General features: G+C 43.2%; 1 protein-coding gene across 1 annotated transcript in view; it reads left to right on the top strand.

Moving 5' to 3' along the window:
* LOC102561439 (doublecortin domain-containing protein 1) overlaps positions 1-19,295 on the top strand; it is a 226,065-nt gene that overhangs the window by 10,666 nt on the left and 196,104 nt on the right. The window contains exons 3-4 of the mRNA XM_059722717.1: positions 10,566-10,711; positions 11,336-11,523. The gene's annotated coding sequence lies outside the window, so the exon portion shown is untranslated. The remainder of the gene's footprint in view (positions 1-10,565; positions 10,712-11,335; positions 11,524-19,295) is intronic.

Below are 19,295 nucleotides of genomic sequence, written 5' to 3' on the forward strand. Positions count from 1 at the left end.
GCATCACACAGGAAATTGTTTATGGAACCAAGGTAAAATCTAATTCTCCAATTACTGCCCTTTCTCTTTTTGCGTTACACATCCCTACTTCATCCCCAGAACAGATCTATTTTGTCTTCTGAATGAGACAGAGATGCATGGAAAAAGTAGTATAAGATCATGTTATAAGGTTACATAGGCATTTACTAAATGTTGTGTTCTTGATTTTGCAGCTTTAACATTATTTTAATATAGCTTTTAGGTGTAACTTGTTTTTAAGAAACTTAAGAATTGTAGAGATGCTAATTTCATAATACGGAACTACATTTATATCCCAAATGAGCAATCTTAAATGAGTAGGCTTTGGATCTTTAGTTTCATAGCACAGTTGTCTGACATAAGCTTGCTGCATAACTGCTAGCAGCAGAGAGCCATTACCCTCTACATAGACGAGATAAGAGGGAGATTAAACATGCACCATGGGTATGTACAAGCATTACATTTAGATCAGCCTAAGTAAATGTAGGTCAGTCTAAATGCCCAGTTGTGCAGGTGTTCACAGAGCCTAAATTGCTCAAAATATGGCACTCTAAGTTCACTTTAGAAGGTGAACTTGGTGGCAACAGCAGTGGTGGTCCCTCACAGTCAAAGATGATTACTCCCAGGGGTCATATTTAAACTGCAGTTTTTACCTCCTAGCCATCAGGCGCAGGTGGTGAGCAGCAAGCGATGGGGCCCTGCCACCTGTCAGCGGTGGTGGGGAGAGGGCGGGCATGCAGGGGAAACTCCAAGATTAGAGAAGTTTCCAGGCACTTCCAGCGCAAATTCCAGAGATTCCTACCTTAACTGGACTTCCTCATTAATGTTGGTTTTCTTTGAGAGATGGCTGCCGAAGTATGCAAAGTGTTCAGCATTATCCAGCTCTTGTCCATCAATAAGTAGCTTTGCTGGGGGAGTTGATTGGCCAGAGCAGACTGGTGAAGCACTTTTGTTCTTGTGATGTTAAGGGTCAGTCCCAGGCATTGATATGCTTGAGAGAAGCAGTTAAGAGCTATTTGTAGGTCCTTCTCAGTATGTGCAACAGCAGCACAATCATCTGTGTACTGAAGTTCTGCAATTGAAGCCAACATAACTTTGGTTTTGGCACAGAAGTGGGAGAGATTGAAAAGGTTCCTCTCCATCCTGAACTCGATGCCAATGCCATGAGGCAGACGGTCATGGATAAGCATCTTGATGACTGCAAGAAAGATGGAAAACAGAGTAGGTGCAATCACACAGACCTGCTTGACGCCAGTTCGAATGGCAAAGGGCAGAGTTGAAGGCTTCAGTTGAATTGATAAAGGTCATATATGTTCTCAGTATTTTTCCTGGATCTTCTGGGCTGCAAAAATCATGTCCATGGTGCCTCCTGATGGTCTGAAGCCAAATTGACATTTGGGAAGGATTTCCTTGACAAGAGGGAGCAGTCAGTTCAGCAGAATTTGTGCACGGATTTTCCCAGCAATGGAAAGGAAAGCAATACCTCAGTAGTTTCCACAGACAGACTTATCTCCCTTTTTAAAAATGGTGATAATATTAGCTTTCCTTGAGTCAGCAGGAATTTCTTCAGTGTTCCAGGTTTTAAGAAACTGTGTGTGGAGCTTGTTGGTCATAATTTCCTCACCAACTTTAGAAACCTTAGCTGGTATGCCATCAGGGCCACATGCTTTGTTGTTCTTCATCTGTCTTATCACCTGGTGGACTTCTTTAGAGGTTGGAGGGCTGACAAGTGTTTACTTTACTGGATGCTGAGGGATGGATTTAATGGTTTCATAAGTCACCATCGATTCTCGGTTCAGGAGCTTGCGATAGTGCTGCTTCCAGAGGTTTTTGATGGACTAATTGTCTTTGAGGAGTGAACTGCCCCCTTCCAATCTAAGTGGAGTGAGTCCACAAGAACTTGGTTTGTACACAGTCTTGAATGCACTGAAGAAGCTCTGCATGTCATGATTTTCAACAAATTGTTGAATTTCTTTCACCTTCTCTTCCCACCATTTATTTTTGATTTCTCAAATCTTCCTCTGGGGTTCAGCTTTATGCTACCAAAAAGTTATCTGCTTCTGACTCGACTTAGGATTTTTGCTAGGCACAGAAAGCTTTTCTCTTCGGATTGAGAAGAACTTTGATCTCAGCGTTGTTTTCATCAAACCAGTCCCGATAGCGTTGGGTGATAAAGCCAGTTGATTCCATGCAAGCCTCATGGATGGTCTCATTTAGAGCTTGTAAATTTTCCTCAACACAAATGTTATCATTTTCAATCCTAAGATTAGTGAGTTTCTTACTGAGATGTGTTTGGCGGGCTTTGTGGTGTCTAGGGGTCTATAGACATTTGATGTTATACTGTCTTCAGATTGATTTGGTTTGCCTTTGATGTTTCAACTAGGGGTATAGCAGTAAAGATTTTCTTGGCTGATACTGATAGACAATTATTAACCAGCCATATCCAATAGCAGATTTACAGGAATGCAGGCCGGCAGCTTGGAGAGCAGCATTCAGCCAGGAATTCTGTTGGGGGGAAGGGGCATGGGGTTGGCATATCGAGGCCCTCACAGTGAGGGAGGTAGTGGAACAGGGGAGGTGCGGTGAATGCAACCCCGGGGTGGAGCAGAGCTGCGGGCAGTTCCTCCAGGAGGCATGAGGGGTAGGGAGGAGGAATGGCTTCCCGCTGCTCTGTGCACCCCTGTGGGAGTCATGGGGGACATGTGCCCCCACCGGATTTGTGTGCAGGGTGAAGGTGGGCTGCCTGCTGCAGGCTTGGGGCCACGGGCTGCGCTGTCCTCTTCCTGGTGAGGGGGCTGTGCTTGGGGCAGGCAGGGGTGGGGCAGGCTCAGCTGCATGGTATGGGTGCTGATGACACTGGGGTGGTTGCATAGCTATGGCCACCGCAAAATTCCCTGTAGCCCCCTGTAGCCACCCCTCCCAGTGCCACTGCCATCTGCCCTGTGCAGCTGAGCCCATCCCAGCCCAGCACCCCTGCTGAGAAGAAGCCAATGCAGCTTCTGGCCCTGAGCCTGCAGCAGGCAGCCCACCCGTGCTCTGCACACAAATCTGGGGGGGGGGGTCACATGCCCCCCCATGCCTCTGCTAGAGGTGTGCGCAGTGGCAGGGAGCCGCTCCTCCCCACCCCCCATGCCTCCTGGACAAACCACCCACAGCTCTGCCCCACGCTCTGCCCTGGGATCGCATTCACCACCCTGGCTGGGCAGTGCCTGCCCCTGCCCCACTCCCTCCATTATTGTGGGGGCCTCAATCTGCCCCCGCTCCACCCCTTCCCTCCCCACCCCCTTCCCCCCCACAGACTTACCGACAGAACGCTGCTCTCCAAGCTGCTGGGCTGCATTCCTGGTCACGTGCATGCTGCAACTGTGTGAATGCATGTGGCATTGATCAGTGACATTATCAGCCAAAAATTCCCTTCCTGAATTTTTACAAAATATGACAGGCAAAGAACCAGGGTGGGATCTTGGGAGGTGAGGGTAAGAGCCAGGCAGGGTTGAGGCACCTCACCTGAGGCACTTCTGTTACCAGATTTGCCCATCACTTTGGGGTGTGCTCATTTATGAGGGATACATTTCTAGGCTCTTTGTAATTCTATCAGTGTGCTGCTTGTGTTACTTGTGTTTCTATATGGAGCTGTATCTCTCCCTTCTGCAAGTCCTCACCCCCAATGGAGCTATCTTGCAGGACTCAGTTTCACTGGGGCTGGGTTCCTCCGGTCACCAAATCAGTCAAATACACACACACACACACACACACACACACACACACACACACGCATACACACTAACATGACACTCCTGACCCAGCTGGGTTGATCAGCATGTACAGGCTGACACCCTCATATGCCAGGAATCAGTTCATTAAGGTAACAATAAAATGCAGTCAGACACAAGCACACAGGTGAACAGTATACCTCTGAATCTGGCTGGGTGTCTAGCTGACACCCGCATGGGCCAGCATTCAGTTCATTAGGGCACGTCTGAGCCAAACTGGGTCAGTCAGCCTATACAAGCCGATCCCCTTATGTCTCTCAAACTCAGCACTTCCCAATCTTTTTGCCCTAACTGTCGTAGTAGTGGTAGCCTCTTGATGAGCGAACCCCACAGTATTTCTGGGTTTCACAGGGATCTTTGGCTTAGGTAAAAGAAGCGTTGCTGCAGAGCAAGTGGGGAAGGGGAAGTAGAGAAGGAAAAATACACCCGGTTACCACCAGGTTGACTATAAAAGTTATTTATTGCTAAGTATATGAAATTTATAATGGTACTAGTAGTAATAGACATACAAGGGAAAACAAACGAGGGGAACGTTTGTTCACCAGAGCGCCCCAAGGGATGACGAGGTCGTATGGTCACAAACTACTACAAGATCGTTTCAGGCTGGACATAAGGAAGAATTTCTTTACTGTCCGAGCCCCCAAGGTCTGGAACAGCCTGCCACCGGAGGTCGTTCAAGCGCCTTCATTGAACACCTTCAAGATGAAACTGGATGCTTATCTTGCTGGGATCCTATGACCCCAGCTGACTTCCTGCCCTTTGGGCGGGGGGCTGGACTCGATGATCTTCCGAGGTCCCTTCCAGCCCTAATGTCTATGAAATCTATGAAGAAAAAGTCCTTTGTAAGTCCAGCAAGCTGGGTGCTAGGGCTCCCTCAGGAACACAGAGCTGACAGGTAACACCTCACTTAGGGACATCACAGCAACCCTAGGCACCTCACCTGTTACACCCATGTAATGAATTATACTTACTTTGCCTAAAATACCTTTTTATTTTTTCCATTACATTTTTTTTTGTTATAGTACAGTATAGGATCATTTTATGTGCTATGAATAGCACAAGCTTTCTTTTGAATTATTTAAAATAAATATTTAAATTTTTGAAGACCTGCATTAGAAAAACAGGCATGTTTAATGTCACATTGATTACTTGTTAGTGAAAACTGCAATGCAGCATTTAAAGACAGCAAAGCAACAAGCATGTTGTCTCTGATGCTTGTAAACATGATAGATCGACAGTATTTCACAGTTTACATTAACAGCAGCTTCATGAGAAATGTAATTATCAAATAAATTATTAGAAGTTTTGATATTTAGATTATTCATTTTATTTTAATTGGCTTATTTCAAGATAATTGGGTATGTCCCCATGTGTTTGTCGGAAAGGGGCATTGGGCTAATTGGCTCTGCACTAATTTTGTTTGGAAGGATAGAATGTATTCCACCATACTTTTATTTAACATTTTTTGTGGTGTAGCTTCTTCTTTAAAAGAAAAGATATTTTTCATGTACCAAGAACAGTCGTTTGGACCTACCTATTTAATTGCCTCTTAACATTATCACGAGGTATGTCTGACACCGCTATATATTGTGCTGCCCATTACAATTTCATGACACATTTCTGAAGCCCTTATTCCTAGCTCCCTTGTTTTCCATTCCAGTTTTTGTCTAAGCTAAAACTGAGTGAAAATTCTAGGACTAAGCACATATTAGAGCTGTTTTGTAAATAATTCAGATCTCTAATAAATCTTCAAATGTTGAAATTCATGTTTGAGAGAAACATTATTTTGTTTAAGTTTAGTCACAAAGGAGACCCATGTGAAATAAAAAATATAGAAAGGAATAAATTGTTTCATTAAATGTGTAGTTGTTGCTTTTTTGGTAGGATATAAACTATTTTAACCATAAAAGATGTACAGGCAGTCCTCAACTTACAACGTTTCGAGTTACAACCTTTCACACTTACAATGTTTATAAATTGACACCCTGTTTCAACTTTACAATGCCAGTTTCGACTTACAATGCTTGATCCAATGCAATGCCATGCCAGTGAACAAGTTCACTGTGTCACTCATCTCCCTGGAGAACATCTGTCCAAAATTCCTTGGACACTTTCTTTAAGAAAGCAGACAGGACTCCAGAAAAACCTGCAGCCAAGACTCCTGAGAAGACTCCAGCCAAAAACCCTTCAAAAAGTCCAGCAAAGTCACCTCAAAGAAGTCCTTCTAAATTAATATGATTGCTATTTACAATAGAAATACGTTAATGTAGCTATATTACTCATCTATAATTGATTGAGTACAAAATTCTGGGGTATTTTTGGTGAAAATAGGGTATCGGGCCTTGGTTCAGGAACCAATCCCCCATTTATAACATTGTTTCTTATGAGAAAATTGGTTCCGAGTTACAACATTTTGACTTAAGATGCGTTTTTCAGGAACCAATTGTGTCGTAAGTCCGAGGACTGCCTGTATTTCCTATTTACAATCTGTATGCATTTAAATGAATTTTATACTTGGTTGACTCTGCCTTGTTATTTTCATTTATTATTTGGATTATGGTAATACCTAGAACAGTGGTTCTCAACATTTTTAGACTCAAAGTGCTCAGTGGAAAATGCCAGCTCTGTAGTTTTTACTTGTTTTTTGACTATGGAAAAATAATAAAGCAATTCTCCTGTTGAGAAGAACTTAGAAAGACCACAACAGTTCAGAATGTTTTAGAAACTATGGATTCCTATTTGAAATATTTGGTTTTATCTTGTGAATTGTGTAGATGTTGGGCACCTAACAGCATTAATATTGAGTAGCACTCTGTAGCACCTTTAAAAGGATTTCAAGGCACTGCAGTATTATGGTTGAGAATCACTGACCTAGAGAGCCTAACCAGTTCAGGGCTCACTCTACTAGATACTGTATAGTTTTATTACAATAAAAAAAAAAGTTCTTCCTCCAAAGAGATAACTGCTTGTAACTGCAAGTAACAGTTATTCAGGCTTGGTTTTTATAGACAGAAGGATTTGCAGTTAAGCTTTGTTGTTTGGGAATGGAGGCAAATGCAATAGCAGCAGTCTAATTTTATCACCTTCCTAGTCTACTAGTATTCTGTAAATATCATGCTAAAAGTGATGATTGAGGAGGGATTTGATGTTTCATTGATCTTTTTGAGGAGAGCTTCCTATGCATATGGACAGCTCAGGAGAAAGCACAAAGGGTTATTTATGAGATGACATACTAATATAACTATAATAGATAGCTATATCAAGTCTGGCACTGTTGGTAAAACTGGTGGGGTAGATCACAACACCAAAAAGAATGTCAGCAAACAGGACAGGGCTGAACTCTGAAAGGCATTGATAAAGACAAGAAGCATCTATTTGAGGTGGCAGAAAGAGAAAACTGTTGGAGGGATTCAAGTTGGGAATAAAGTTACCTAAAGCATGAGCCAAGATGATTTTCTTTTTTGCTACTTTACAAATGAATTTTTGGAAGTAATGGTCTTGTTAGTTAAAGCTGGAGTATGAAAGTTTCATTACTCAGTGAGTGTATCTACATAGGTGCTTTACTGCAAAGTTGACTAATTAGCTCTTCAATAAAGCCTCACCATCTACACATGTGCCAGGATTAGGGAACAGTAAGTTAATTATCATTGCTGTAAGATAGTACTGTCGCGGACAGTACTATCTTATGGCAGAGTCAGTCACTGTGCAGAAAGCGTATGTGGACAGTGACCAGGACAGCAACAGTTTAAGCCAGGGTGAAACAGCTCCAGGCTGGTAGCAGGCTCGGAGTCAGTCATCCGGCTCCACTGAGCACTCTCATGCTCCAGCCAACCCTTCTAGTGCCCAACACTGCAACCCAAAGCCTAGGCCTGACCCCCCTTCGAGCCTGCTGCAAACCTGCAGCCGTTCCACCCCTGCTCAAACTACTGTGGTCCCAGGCGCATGTGAAGATGCGGTGCCCAGGAGCAGCTGACTCCAGTGTAAACTGTGCCAGAGTTTATTGGGGCACACTAATTGCATGTGTAGATGCACCCAGTATGTGTCATGATAAATTAATATGCTGTTTTAATAGGTACAATCAGTAATAAGCTTATCGCAAAGTAATGTAGAATTTATATGCATTCTTTTAAAATACAACTCATTTAATATTACTTAGGCAGTAGGTCAGTGCAACAAAATATACTGTTCATTATTGATACCAGCGGCAATTGTTTTTAAAGCAGCAGTTTTAAGCATTTTGTATGGAATTTTGAAATCTTTCACCATATTTTTAGATGTTTGTATATCTGGCCCTCTGCACCTGAAGTTGTTCAAGTCCTACAGCATACCTAAACATTTCAGAACACGTTATATAAAATAAAAAATATTTTTCTACAAAGTCTTGACAATGAGAAGACTGACTATTTATGGAAAATAAATTCTTATGGAGAAGATAGAAACTAATGAATCGAAGACAAACAAATTCTATTTTAACGGGTTCAAGGATATATTTAGCTTGAAATTTGGGGCATGATATAAAGACCTTTTGTTTGGTTTTCTTAGAGGGAAGCTTTGTAACATTTGGTGTGTGAAGTAGTGCTTTACTAAGTTGCTACTCTCCTTAATTACAAAAGGACTATTTTAGCTCTAAGTTAATACTCAGCAAGCACATCTACACATGCTATTAATGCGAAACAATAAACTCCAGCACAGTTTGCGCTGGATTTTATTGCTCCCAGGTGCAGCATTTACATGTGCGCCCAGGACCACAACACATTCAGCCAGGTTGGTGCAGCCCCAGTTGGCAGGAAGTCCAAGGGGTCAGCCTGCCAGCCCCAACTCAATATGTTGGAGAGGGGCTGGTTAGGGCACGAGGATGTTACAGTGTGGGGCTTGCCAGCAGGTAGCTCCCACACTGTAGCACCCTAGTGCCCTTGCCACCCCCAGTCACCATCTGCACGTGTGTTGTGGCGGAGTAAATAACTCTGCCATAGGATAGTACTTGTGTCAGGCAATATATCCTATGGTGGAGTTGGTTACTTTACTCTGGCCCAATAGGGGCATACATGTAGATGGTGACACTTTACTGGCCATGCCTACACAAGACACTGACTGTGCAGTAGCCCGTGACTACTGGGAAATAGCACTGTGTGGCAGCAAGCATGATATGATGCTACTGTGCAGTAGTCTCAGGCTACTGTGCAGTCAGCATCACAAAAAAAATGTTCAATGACACTATTGCACAGTAACTCTGGTTAAGAGTTTACACAAATACTAAATGACTGGTGAGTAATGACTGTGCAGTCAGTATCTTATGTAGACATGGCCACTGTGGAGCTAATGAGTCAACTCTGCAGTAAAGTGAATGTGTAGATGCCTCTAGCATGACAAAAAGCTATACAATATAACCCAGAGACAGATTTTAAATGTATCCTGATGATGCTGGTTTCAAAAATCTTTCTAAGATGTTGAATTTTCATTATTTTTTCTGTGTTTTCTGAGGTTTACACAGCAAAGAAAGAAAACATTTGTAAATGCTAAAATTATTGATTCCCCTTACTTGGTTAGTATTGATAAAACTATAGTACTACGTTTGTCTTGCCTTAACCACAAGCCAGTAACCTCATTTGTAAAAAAAGATTTTACAAGCACCTGGATTAACTTGACAATGTCACACTCACCTTGCAGCCTGTGCCGGATCTGGGCCACAAGGCCCCTTGTAGGCTGGATCCAGCTTGGGGCATGCATGAGAAGTAGCAACAGTTGCTCTGGCTCTACACAAGGCACATGGCACAACTCCAGCCCTTGCTGCATCTCCCATCGTCCCTGTGAAAAAAAGTGAGAAAAAAGTGTCTTAAAAACAAAGTATTATTTATTGATCTACAGGAATGCAAGCAACAGAGAGGGAAAGTGCTAAATCAGCTTAAAGCTTATAAACATATTATCTTACCTAAAAGGGTATCACTTCTTGCAAATTTAGGTGCATTCTATTTGTCCCAGGCAACCCCCAGCCCCGGGGGTTGCCCAAAATAGTCTACTTCCCCCTGTAGCTTCTGTTTCAGTCCAACCCTGAAAAAACACTTTCCACAACTGTGTTTAGAAGCAGATTTTTTATCCATTTAAGAGTTACTTTATTTGTCCGGAGGCAGTTCAGTTTATGCATGTCACTATGGGGTTGAAGATAAACTTTCAGCAACCCACATTTAAGCAATAAAGCTTCCTTCATAGCAAGGGATTCCTGAGATCACCTAAGCATGTTTTACCTGCCATTCCCTACCATTGTAGGGGCCAGCACATTTATTAGCAGTGCTCTTGTCTCATGTACTCTTTTCCTTTGGTGCTTTAAAGGGTATTTTTTCAGCTTGTTAATGGATGTTTTCTATCTGTGGTGTACAAGAGGGACCACAGCAGATGTTCTTGTGCAATCTTTGGGCCAAGTGCTATATTTATTACACACATGCTTGTGATCTCAGGTGGCTGGACTCAGGAGGTCCCTTCCATTCCTGTGTTTCCTGTAATAGTAATCCGATGAACAGAGGCAGACACAATATTTATTTAAAAATATTATAGATATCACCTATGTTCTTCCCAAAGTCAAACTAGGTAGAAATCTATATTGCATTGTACCGATTAAGGATCTGATCATGTTTTCTGACAATCAATAATTTAATATTTACTTAAGGAACATATGTATATGTTTTAACAAAAGCACAAGAAGGCCCCAATCCTGCAATGACTAGTCTTTGAATGAGACTGCTCATGTACTTTAAATTAAGTATGTGTAATTATTTGCAGGCTTGGAATCTTAAACTGGCCTCCCAGGGGATCCTGCCCATCAGTTCCCTGAGTGCATTGAAGTCTGATTTTCTGCTGTCCAGGGTCTGTATTCTGCTGCTATCCTTCCTTCTTTTCCTCAGGACCCTGAACTCAATCATCTCATGGTTGGTGCTGTCCCAGTTATTTAGCCTAGAAAAGAGGGGACTGAGAGGAGACTTAATAGCAGTCTAAAACAACCTGAAAGACGGTTCAGAAGAGAATGGAGTTAGGTTATTTTCAGTGGTGGAAGATGACAGAACAAGGAGCAATGGTCTCAAGTTGCAGCAAGGAAAGCTTAGGTTAGCTATTAAGAAGAATTTTCTCACTAGGAGGGTAGTAAAACACTGGAACAGGTTACCTAGAGAGGTGGTGGAAGGCACCACCCTTGAGAGTTTTCAAAACCCAGCTAGACTAAGTTTTGGCTGGGTTGATCTAGTTGGGGCTGGTCCTGCTTTGAGCAGGGGGTTGATGTCCTCCTGAGGTCCCTTCCAACCATAACTTTCTATGATTCTAAGTTGCCGTCCACTTCTATGTTCCCCACTAATTCTTCCCTGTTTGTGAGCAGCAGGTCAAGAAGAGAACAGCCCCTAGTTGGTCTCTCCTCAACAGTCTCCAAAAACTTCCTGGTTTGCCTGTGTACTGCTGTATTGCCCTCCCAGCAAATGTCAGTGATTGTAATTGCCAGGCTTCAATACAAATAGAGACACTTATGCTCTAATGTTAATTAGAGAATTTGCTATTTTTACCAGGAAATGGAAAACACCCAAAATCCAGTGTGTGTTCATGAATCTTGCAGTCTGACTTCAGAGGGATCACAAAGAAATAATGAACTCCTAACTTCATCAGTCTCTTCATATCACCAGGGCATACAAACTATATTAACCAAGAAGTCTGCAAGCAAATCTGTGTTGCCTTCTGATTCTTATCATTTGCCAAGGTAAGTTTTTTAATTTGCTATTTTTGGATAAGCTGCAAAAATATAATATTTTTGCATTGGCAGTTTTAGATTAAAAGAGTCAATTGTAAAAGATCATTTAATATTTTCACAGTAAAATTTACTACAAGTTTTCTTTGATTTGTCTGAAAAGTTCCTTAGAACACTGTGAATCTGCTAAAATGTTCTAGGTTTTGAGCAATCCAGCCTCTGAGTTGAAATAAATGTTTAATAGTTTCACAGTTTGCAAATCCTCACTGCTCTGGATCGATGATATTATCCCCATTTTACATATGGGGAGCTAAGGCAGAGAGAGTAAAACCAAAAGTATCCACCCCCGTTGGGTGCCTAATTTGAGATGCAAAAGACCATATTTTTCAGAGTTATTAAATGCATTAGATAGCATTTCTTATATTAAAGAGAAGCTGCCCTTGGCTTCAGTTGCATTTGTGGGTGCTCAGCATTTCTGAAAACCAGGCTTCAGGATCTTAAGCTGGTCACCTAGAAAACACATTTAATGACCATGTTTAAAAAGTTTGGTTTAAGGGATTTATTTAACATCATGCAAGCGGAGGCATGAATAAAATGCAGTTCTCCAGAGCAGCATTCAATTGTCCGTATGCTGGGGCACTTCTTGAGCTTCCTGCAATCCCCTACCTCTTTCACTACTCACCTTCCAACTATTGCAACAAAGTAGTGCTGAGAGATAATCCATGTTCTGTTACACAGTGACAAATGGAATTAGTTACTGAATACAGAGTCATTCTTCCAAGTATCTAGATTCAGTGTGATTCCATCGTGATTCCTGAATACCACATAGTTTCAGGAATAAACAAATTAAAGAAAAAAAATTGACTGGTGGAATGGAGCACCTGAAATTGTCTTAAAGATATCTGGAACAGGTTTAGACTCATGTTGGTGGCAATCCCTTATTCAAGGATGATCTCTACCACAGCTCATTGATAGGTCTTGAGGTGACTTAAGATTTTAGTCTTTGAACTACAGACCCATCCACAGAAATTGCAGGTCTTTCTTCAGAGGAGGGGAGACCATAGGTTAGGATTTCCCTCATTTTCCTTCCTCTGCTCTCTCTTCTCTGCTTTGAGGGTGAGATAATTTATCTTGAAATGGGCAGCCACTTGGTTGAAGTTGTGGAGACATTGGAGTCAGTCAGCACCCAGCTTCTCCCAGGTCTTGATGTCAGTATCCATTTTCTTGAGGTATGCCTTCAATGTGTACATGTAGCATTTCTTTTGGCCACTCTGATGAGGCTGTTACTGACCTGAGAGTAGAGCCCTTGTTTTGGGAGTCAGTAGTTGAGCATCCACACACAGTGAATTTGGTGTTTGAGGATCACCAACTCAGTGCTGGTAACATTGGCTTCAGCAAGGATGCTGGTGTTTGTGTGGTGATCTTCCCATTTCATGTGGAGGATTTTCTGGATGCATTTTTGGTGATGCCTCTCCAGGGTTTTGAGATGATGATGGTAGGTCAAGCACATTTCATATCTGTAAAGGGGAGTGTGGATGATGGCTGCATTGTAGACTTCGATCTTAGTGTTTTTCTGGAGACAGCAATGAATAAAGACGCACTGGAGCAATTTTCCAAACATGACACTTGCACACCGTATCCTGTGCTGGATCTCCTCATTAATGTTCACTATCTGAGAGAGGTGGGTACCAAGGTAGGGGAAGTGTTTGACTACCTCTAGGTTCTTTCCCTCAGTGATAATTTGGGAAGTGGGAGGGTCACATTCAGTGCCTGGGGCAAGCTAATAGCTCACTTTAGTCTTCTCAATGTTGAGAGACAGGCCCCGAGTTCGATAGGCTTTTCCAAAAAGAACAAGCATGGCATGGAGGTTTTCCTCAACATGTGCAAGTATAGGGTTATCATATGTCCAGGTTTTCCCGAACATGTCCTCTTTTTTGGCCCCTTGTCCTTGTGTCCAGGTGGGTTTATGAAATGCAAGCAAATGTCTGGGATTTTGCTTTGCCTCTGCTCCTCCCAGGCACAAGCTGCTTGGATGCTTCGGGCTGGGAGCAGCGGGCAAGGTGATTGACTGTTAGGGGTCATGTGCTCTGCGTGCAAGACCCGGGGCACCAGCAGAGGCTGTGGATCAGGAGTGAGGGGCACCAGCAGGGCTTTCCCTGCTTTGGAAAGAAGGATAATACCTTTATAGTTTACACACACAGACTTATCTCCTTTCTTGAAGATAGTCATGATATTGGTGTTCCTCAGATACACAGGGATCTGCATAGGATAAATTTGTGGAGTTTCAGTACCAGTTCCTCACCACCAGCCTTGTAGATTTCAGCAGGGATGCTGTCCAGTAGCCTTGTTCTTGGTTTCTTTGATGCCATGCCAGACTTCTAGGATAAGGAGGGTTGGCAAGGGATCCCTCTTCAAGGTATTGGGGGATGGATGCTATGGTAGTATCTGTCACAGTGGACTCATGGTTTAGAAGTGCCACAAAGGACTCTTTCCATCTAGCTTGAATAGATGTATTGTCTTTGAGGAGGGTTGGTCCATCTGTGATTGCAGGAAAGTAGAACTGTGGGAAACTGGGACATAGATGGTCTTTGTTGCCAGATGAGAGCTATGTCTCTCATATTTGTCAGTACAGAGATGGATCTCTTTAGCTTTGTCTTGCAACTACTGATTTTTTTGATTTCCTGAATCCTCCTTTGAGCTTCAGCTTTGAGGATTTCATATGTATCCTTCTTCTGCTGAGATAAAGTGTTATCTTGCCAAGCAAAATGAGCCCTTCTCTTCCAGTCAAGGAAACTTTGGATCTCAGTGTCACTTTTATCGTATTGGTGTTGATGTTGATGTGGGTATGGCCTGTGCTGAATCCATTGGCTATATGGTGGCTTTCAACCCCTTTCAGAGTCCTCATGGTTGCCTTTATTTGTGTACTGAGGAGAGAGCTTTCTGTGGAGGCACTATTGGAGAGTCTTACAGCCTTTGGGTCTTGAAGAGATTTGAGAGTTGAGAGTCTTTCACATTGCTTTTGTCTGTTTGCTTTTTTCTGTGTTTCAGAGCAAGCTGGGTGTTCATAATGGATCTGACAAGACAGTGGTCCATCCAGCAGTCATTATGGTTTCCTCGCATGATACTGACAGCCACTCAATCACAGGCTGTAACAATAATGTAGTTGAGGTGCTAGCACTTAGAGTAAGGGTATCTCCAGGGGCTCTTGTGTTTGTAACTCTGTCTGAAGATGGTGTTTGTGATGAGAAGACTCTGCTCTGTCCATTTGCTCAGGAGAAGGATGCCACTGGAGTTGGCTTTCCCAACTCCTTCCTTCCAAATGGTGCTGCTCCATAGTTCCAGGTCACATCCGACTAGTGTTTAAGCCACCAAGGAAAATATCTGATCTTCCTTGCAAGCGTTAGTCAATATGTGGTCAATGTTGGAGTAGAACTTTCTCTGACATCATTGCCACCTGTGAGTGGGCAAATGTTCCTAATGGGGTTTCCCTCTGGACTCGCCTGCCACAACTTCTATGGGAACAAAGAAAAAGAGGGTATCAGTGATCTTACAGGGTTAGGAAGCACTCCCGTCACTCTGTGGTTAACTTTGAATAAGATCGCTTTATTCCTTTGTTAGAGATTAAAGGGCAACAATGGTCCCGCTAATTGCCTTATTAGTGGTGAGATTCCAAGTTACAGAAGAGAACTCAGTGCTCACAAGTCTTCACAATAACTTTGTAACAGATATTGCCCTTCAGTAAACTACCTTATAAATCAGCCAAGTTCCCCTCGTTTAATTGTACTGTCTCTTTAAGAGCGGTCCCGGCCTCTCCGCCGTCTCTCTCGCTGCCGCTTTTATCACCGGTGGAGTTTTTAGGAGCTCTTGGGCTTAGAGAAGCTCTTCCAGCACGCACATCTCCAAAGGGGGACCCTCTTCACTTGGGTACCCTTTGCCAGTCTGTCTCCTGGAGACCTGGTTTTCCCCACTCACCAGAGACACTGGGGTTCAACGGTACATAGCCTGTCTTAACTCAATCAGTCAAGTCATTCTGGGCACTGTATTTTGGGGGCCCTCCTACTTACGAACTGTCTCCCCGTCTTCCTGGTCCTTTGAGAAAGACTTCTCTTCGTACTTTGTCTTCTTGTGCCTGAAGGCAAACTGTGTATCCCCCATTGCCACTTTTATCTCTGTCGTGGCATGCTAATCACCCTCTCTTGCCCTGGTGTGTAATTCCCTTCACCTGGCGGGGGCATTGTCAGGTCACTCTCACCTGACACTACCTCAGTAACAGGGCTCCTGGCTGAGCCCCTGTTACACCAGCATCAAGCATTGGGGCATATACACTGATGATGGTGACATACTGTTTGTTGCTGAGCTTAAGATGGAGGGTCATAAAATGTTCATTTATGTTGCAGGTAACTCTGTAAATTGATTGATGAACTGATTCTTGATGGTGAAGTTGATACCATAAACACATTTGTCCTAGACCGGTTTCCCCTTCCAGAAGAAGGTGCAGCTTCCACCCTCTTCCCTCAGCTGATGCTCATCTGGTTGTCTTATCTTGCTCAGAGCTGCAATGTTGATGTTGTATCTTGTTAGTTCCCTGGAGACAGTGGCAGTTCTTCTTTCTGGTCATTCATTGTCTTAATTATCCATCACGGGGCAAGTGTTCCATGTTGCAAAAATCATTGTCTTATGATGTTTTTGACCGTAGAAATAGTGTTCTTGCAGGATATGGTTATCCAGCCAGGAACAGATAAGACGACACAGGTTTAGGGTAACTTTTCTAGACTCTTCCCTATGTGGAGTGAGCAGAGGGGATCATGAATAAGACTGCTCAGTTATGATAGCATAACTGCCAAGACTGCTCAGTTATGATAGCAGCTGCCAAATTGCACCGCTGTCTCAACACAGGTGCAAGTCAACCACCTGCATGAAAACTTGTGGCTGGAGACTGCCAAATTCACTAATTCTGTCTCTGTCACCACTCATCCATTACTGAAGGGCTTTTGGAAATTGGTACAGAAGAGTGTGTTGTTTCCTCTGGTAGAAAACTGTACATGACTTTGTTTAATGTGAGGAAGCTAGTGTGCAGAAACAGCAACTACACAATCCTGACATGGTGGAGATCTTGAGCCCTGTGGCAAGAGGGATCCCAACACAACAGGAGACCTCCATCTTGTTGCAGTCTTCTTTCATCTTTACAGCCATTGAAATCCTGACATCTTTTTCCACCTAATCTGTCATTGAGAACTTTGGGTTTGGTCCATGGTTTGTTTGGAAGCTTCCCTCAGACCTGTTCACTATGGGTGACCCTGCCAGGAGTGTGAGACTCTGGGTGACATAGCTGTGGGGATCTTTGGGACACATAAGACTCTCTAGCACTACAAGATTTTGGTCCATGGAAAGAGGCTTAAATTGTATTTTGTTGTTTATTTGCAAGCAATGAGGCTGGTGAAAAGTGTGAGACTTAAGACTCTGTTCCATAGTTTAATGAGCAAATGGGTGTGGAACCCTAGAGATGCAGTGCAGGCAGCATGGAGCCCCAGGGAGGTGTTGCAGGCAGCACAGAGCCCTAGGGTGGCAGCATGATGGAACTAGCATGCAGCTCCCATCTGGTGGCACAGGGCCTGATCTTGTGGTGAGGAGTGGAGGGAGGCAGCACAGAGGCCAATCTAGCACCAGGCTGAGTGGATGTGGTGTAAGGCTAAATTCTGGCATGTGGGGTCCTATTTGACCCATGGAGAGTCCCTGTTCCAGTCATCTGGCCCACTACATCAGAAGGTTGAGCACTCCTGATCTAGACCTTAGCAAAGCTTTTGATATATTGCCTCCTTGGAATGTTGTGGGACACCAAATCAAAACCTTTCTAAAATCAAGGTATATTATGTCCACTGCTCTTCCCGTACCCACAGAGCCCATAATTTCATCATAGAAGTCACTGAGGTTGGTCTGACTTGCCCTTGGTGAATCCATTTTGATTGTTCCTAATCAACTTTTTCTCCTCCAAGTGCTTAGAAATGGTTTGCTTGAGGACTTGGTCCATGCTTTTTTCTGGGACTGAGGTAAGAGTAACTGGTCTGTAGTTCCCTGGATCCTCCTTCTTCCCTTTCCTAAAGATGGACACTATATTTGTCCTTTACCAGTCACCTGGGACTACCCCTGATCACCATGAATTTTCAGAGATGATGGCCAGTGGCTCTGCAAACACATTGGCCAACTCCCTCAACGCCTTTGGGTGCACCACATCCAGCCTTGTGGACTTGTACTCTTCTAGCTTTTCTAAATAGTCCCTAACCTATTCTTTTGCCACTGTTGGCTGCTTACCTTCTCCTCAAACTATGCTGCCAGGTGTAGTAGTCCTGGAGCTGACTTTGCCTGGGAAGACTGAGATCAGGAAGTCATTGAGTACTTCAGCCTTTTCCACATCATCTGTCACTAGGTTGCCTCCCCCATTTAATAAACGTCCACACTTTCCCTGGTCTTCCTCTTGTTGCAGACATACTTGTAGAAACCCTTCTTGTTATCCTTCAGATCCCTTGCTAGCTGCAACTCCGGCTGCACTTTGACCTTCTTTTTCATCCCTGTATGCCTGAGCTATACTCTTATAATCCTCTCTAGTTGTTTGTCCAAGTTTCCACTTCTTGTAAGCTTCCTTTTTGTGTTTTACCTCACTGAAGAATTCCCTGCTAAGCCAAGCTGGTCTTCTGCCATACTTGCTAGTCTTCTTGCGCATCAGGATTGTTTCTTCCTGCACCCTTAGTAAGGTTTCTTTAAAGTACAGCCAGCTCTCCTGGACTCCTTTCTCCATCACACTGGCCTCTCAAGGGATCCTGCCTCAGTTCCCTGAGTATGCCATAGTCTGTTTTTCTGAAGGCCAGGGTCTATCCTCTGCTCTTTTCCTTCCTTCTTTTTCTGAGGATCCTCAACTTAACTATCTCATGGTTGCTGCTGCCCAAGTTGTCACCCACTACTACATTCCCTACCAAATCTTCCCTATTTGTCAGGTCAAGAAGAGCACAGCCTCTAGTTGGCCTCTCCAACACTTGCTCCAGGCCTCAACACTCTCCAAAACTTCCCAGATTATAATGATCCTTTCATATTGATTGGTAAGACCTCATTTTGAATACTGGGTGCAGTTCTGGTTACCAGTATTAAAAGAAAGATAAACTTAAACTGGAGTGGCCATTAAGAGGATGAAGGGGATGGAGATCTTTTCTCACGAGAGAAGATCAAAGGAGTATGGCTTGTTTAGCTTATCAAAATGGATATTAAGAAGGCACGTGATCTATCTAGACAAGTACATAGAAGGTAAACTAGGAAAGGTGAAGAGCTTTTTTGGCTAAAAAAACAACGTGGCACAAAGGTGACTACAAGCTAGCTACTGGTATTTTTAGAATAGTAATGAGAAGAAATTCTAATGATATATCAGGAGTTTTGAAATAGTATTCCAAGCAAAATGGTGAGGGCACGAAACCTGCATCTATTTTAAGATTGAACTGGCTTAGTCTATGGAAGAAATGGAATGATAGGACGGGGAATTCTACCACACCAATCAGTGAGTGCGGAGGGATATATTTGTGGTTCCCCAAGTTGCGGTATAAAGGTATGGAGAGTATCTGGTAATCCTGTGCATCATGGCTTTTGCTGATCACCAGTTGTAGCCAGGAAGGAATTTTGTTTTACTGTTCATGTTTGTTTCTGGGTTCATTTTTGCTTTTTGTTTGTTTTCATTTTCGTTTTGCTTTTTCCACTTTCCTCTGAGGCATTGGGATATTGGCCATAGCTAAAACTGAAGATTT

The sequence above is a fragment of the Alligator mississippiensis genome, chromosome 2 (genome assembly GCF_030867095.1).
Source record: "Alligator mississippiensis isolate rAllMis1 chromosome 2, rAllMis1, whole genome shotgun sequence".
NCBI classification, from domain to species: domain Eukaryota; kingdom Metazoa; phylum Chordata; order Crocodylia; family Alligatoridae; genus Alligator; species Alligator mississippiensis.